Here is a 4,404-nt window from a genome sequence, read left to right as displayed (position 1 = left end):
TACTACTCTTTCAGTAAAATAATACTTTCTCATGTTGCCTTTGATCTTTCCCCCAACTAACTTCAGATTGTGTCCCCTTGTTCTTGTGTTCACTTTCCTGTTAAAAACACTTCCCTCCTGAACCCTATTTAACCCTTTAACATATTTAAATGTTTCGATCATGTCCCCCCTTTTCCTTCTGTCTTCCAGACTATACAGATTTTCGATCTGCTGCTTGATGATCTGAGGCGATCGTTTCCAGTAAATGAATAAACAAAGTTGGTTTATAGGTAAGTAAATAAATAAAAAGAATTTGCGTTGGCCGGGAATCGAACCCGGGTCAACTGCTTGGAAGGCAGCTATGCTAACCACTATACCACCAACGCTTGTTGGAATCTACTTTCATTTTAATCCCATTCTAAACCTTCATTAAGTACGGGGAAAATTGTTAGCAGCTAGTTAGGCCTGGGGGAAAAAAACTACATTCAGAGTATAAAAGACACCCAAATTACCAGCCTCTTTTAGGGAGGAAAAAGGTGTGTCTTATACACCCAAAATACGGTATGTCTGGAGCTGGAATCTCATTTATATTATGGCTTCTCTCCTCAACCCCCAACACCATGCCAATACTCTGCTGAATACCAGAAGTACCTGATAGATTTATTTTCCTTCTTTCCTCAAGTTCAAAGACTTCATTAATTTTTATTTCCACTGCAGCAACTCGGTTGTAAGGATAAATTGGTCCGAAAAAGAGAGATGAAGAAAACCCTTTGATCCTTGTCTCACAAATCCTAATTCATCATTACAGCTCTGTGGCTATCCATATTTCATTAAAAAAGAGATAGAAATATTGTCCGTTTACGTTCATCTGGTTGAAGACAGTCTTTAACGTACGAGTGAAATTGAACTTCAAATTAAGGTTGTGGATTGTGCAATTGTGTTACAATTTTTTTTTGGTGGTGGTTAAGCAAATGCCATCGTTGTAAAGCAAACCCTAGAGTTGTTAAGCCAAATTCATTGTCCACAATGGGCATTTTTGCCAGCAATCAAAAGTACAGTAAGCTTCTATTGATGAGAACGATGTTATCCATTCAGTTGTGTCTGACTCTTGGCATTTTATCTTGTTTTTTTAAATGCAAGAAGATCTTAATATTTTTATTGATTTTTTTAAAATATAAAACAAAACAAGACAAATAACTTTTAACATGTAAAGGAGCTACCATTGCTCCGCTAGATATAGAAGTCTTTCTAATACAAAAAAGAATAGATAATTCTAATTCGATCAATACAGAAAGGTAAAAATTGTTAGTAACATATCTCTTAATATACTACTATGGTATAAAATCTACTCAATTCAGCATTTTCGTTGCATTACTGTAGTTAAAATACTCACAATCAATTAATAAAATTAAAACTTATCTATTAAGTATAAGTATACTATATATTCTGCCTAATTTTTTTTTTAACTTTTCTATAGTTCATTTTTATATCATTAATAATCTTTATTAGCATTCCACCAATTATATACTTTCTCCCAAGTTTTATAAAACTCTGTTTCCGTTTGGTTATTTAACCTTCTCGTCATCATATCTAATTCTGCACATTCCATAATTTTCTTAAAGACGTCTTCGTCTTTTGGGATTTCCTTTTCCTTCCATTTCTGTGCAAATACAATTCTTGCCGCTACTAATATATGAATTATTAAATAGTATATTTCTTTTTTATATTTAGTATCAGTGATACCTAATAAAAAAAATTCCGGAGTTTTCTTAATTTCTTTGTTTATAATTTCCTTTAAACCATTTTTCTACCTTATTCCAATAAGTCTTGGATTTTGGGCACGTGCACCATATATGAAAAAATATACCAATTTCTCTTTTGCATTTCCAGCAGATAGGGGAAACGTTTGGAAACATCTTTGAAATCCTATATGGTGGAAGGGACTCTTGGCATTTTATCAATCAATCAGAATAGAACTGGAAGAGACCTAGGAGGTCTTCTCGTCCTACTCAAATAGGAGATCTTCTACCAGGGATGGCAAAGCTTTTTTGGTTTGTGCGCCAAAAGGGTGTGTGTGTGTGTATCTGCATGTGTGTGCTAGTGTGCCCACACCCATTCCCTCCCACACACACACATGTGCACCCCTGCGCACTGCCGCTGTGCATGCACACAATCCCCCCATGCCTGCGCATGTCAACAGGCCTCACTGAAGCTTGGAAAGGTGAAAAAATGAGAAAATGGGCAAACTGGAAGTTCAGGAAAAACAGACTTCCGGTTTGTCCATGATGCTGTTTTTTGCCCGCCGGGGCTTTAGGAAACTTCACTGAAGTCTCTGGAAAGTAAAAAAATAGCACAACAGGGAAACCAGAAATCCATTTTCTGAACTTCCAGTTTGCCCATTGGGCGGTTTTTTGCACTCCCGGGTTTCAGGGAAGCTTCCGTGAAGCCTCTGGGAGGAGAAAATGGATGGCTAGGTGGGCAGGAGTTGGGCAGGGGTGGGCTTCAAAAAATTTGCAAGGGGTTCTCTGCCGGTTGCTGGGTGTAGTCAATCTCCTGCAACATTGGGGAGGTGTTTTCACCCTCCTCGTGATCCAGAGCTCCCTGGAGGCTGGAAACAGCCCAATTTCTGGCCTCCCGCAACTTCCAGGAGGCCTGTTTTTCACCCTCCCCAGGCTCCGGTGAGTTTCTTTCAGCCTCTGGGAGGGTGAAAACTGCCTCCCCTGGGCTCCAGAGACCCATTTCTGGCCTTCCAGAGCCTCCAGGAGGCCTGTTTTTCACCCTCCCCAGGCTTCAGTGAGTTTCGTTGAGCCTCCGGGAGGATGAAAACTGCCTCCCCTGGGCTCCAGAGACCCATTTCTGGCCTACGAGAGCCTCCAGGAGGCCTGTTTTTCACCCTCCCAAGGCTCCGGTGAGTTTCTTTGAGCCTCTGGGAGGGTGAAAACTGCCTCCCCCGGGCTCCAGAGACCCATTTCTGGCCTATGAGAGCCTCCAGGAGGCCTGTTTTTCACCCTCCCCAGGCTCCGGTGAGTTTCTTTGAGCCTCTGGGAGGGTGAAAACTGCCTCCCCCGGGCTCCAGAGACCCATTTCTGGCCTTCCAGAGCCTCCAGGAGGCCTGTTTTTCACCCTCCCCAGTCTCCGGTGAGTTTCGTTGAGCCTCCGGGAGGATGAAAACTGCCTCCCGCAGGCTCCAGAGACCCATTTCTGGCCTTCCAGAGCCTCCAGGAGGCCCATTTTTCACCCTCTCCCAGTCTCCGTGTGGCTGCTTTGAGACTCCTGGGAGTAGCGGGGTGGGGTGGCAGCAGTGGGGCAGGGTAAGTGGGATTCACTGAACCATGCAGAATCTTCACTAGTGGATTGCCCAAACCTGGATGAATCAGGAGCAGCCCTCCCCTGGAGCTGGGGCAAAGAACAGAAGATCATTCCATCTCATGACACAGGTCTCGGGGCTGCCAGGTTTTCTGGCTAACAAACAGTGGTGGGCTGTTGCCCCCACGGGGAGGAAGGGCACAGTGGGGATAGTAAGTTTATGCACTATTTATTGAATACTTAATAGTTTTCTTTATTGTCCTTCCTTCTCTAATACCTTAGTGTGATCCTTAATTAATTTTTAAAAAAGAAATAATTAAATAGTATGTTTTTACCCATAAATGCTTTAATCATTTTAATCATTATCTAGAACTGAACTTTTATAGCAATTCAAGAAAATTGAGCTACTTGCCTAATCTGTTACCATACTGAACCTTGGGGGTTCAGTACAAAACTTTAAAATGTTACTGTGCTCCTCAAGAAATAATGCTGCCTATCATTTGTCCTTTTTGTGGCTATTCAAATAATGTGACTTAATCAACTGAAAAAGAGCCCAAACACCTATTTGAAAACTTATCTTGGTTGGTAAGCCACTCCCACACAATCACATGGCCTTTAAATCACCCCCATCACATGATTGTCAAGCTACTCCTACCAGGTCACATGATCAGCAAGCCACACCCATACAATAAACCATGCCCACGGTGTGGTAATACTTTTTTTTGCAGCCCTTCACTGCTAACAAACTCGGCATCTTTAACTGCTGACCAATCAGGGCCTCATAAGTACCAATATCTCATTCTTATCATTCCTAGTCAAGCGTAGCTGACTTCAAAACCTCAACAGAATCAAACCTGAATAATGCTGAATAAAGACAGGCATTCAATTATTGCCTAATTGTAAAATTGAAAGCAGAGATGAGTTACTTCCATAATGTTGCCAATAAAATGTTCTGAATGACCCCAGGAAGCTGCTAGGAGCTGGAGTAGCTATAGTTTAATTTAATTTAAGTTAAGTTAAGTTAACTTATTAAATTTATAAGCTGCCCAACTCCTTTCGAACTCTGGATGGTGAAGTTAAGTTGAAGGAGATGTTTAAAATCTTTTCAGATGGGCCGAA

At 41.4% G+C, this 4,404-nt stretch overlaps 1 non-coding gene across 1 annotated transcript; it reads right to left on the bottom strand.

Moving 5' to 3' along the window:
* Positions 1–293: 293 nt before the first annotated feature.
* Positions 294–365, bottom strand: TRNAG-UCC (transfer RNA glycine (anticodon UCC)). Its single transcript has one exon. It is a non-coding gene; the product is annotated as a tRNA-Gly (tRNA).
* Positions 366–4,404: the final 4,039 nt, after the last annotated feature.

This window comes from Erythrolamprus reginae, chromosome 3 (genome assembly GCF_031021105.1).
Source record: "Erythrolamprus reginae isolate rEryReg1 chromosome 3, rEryReg1.hap1, whole genome shotgun sequence".
Classification (NCBI taxonomy): Eukaryota; Metazoa; Chordata; class Lepidosauria; order Squamata; family Dipsadidae; genus Erythrolamprus; species Erythrolamprus reginae.
The sequence above is the reverse complement of the archived record's forward strand: the minus strand, read 5'-3'. Positions and strand labels throughout refer to the sequence as shown.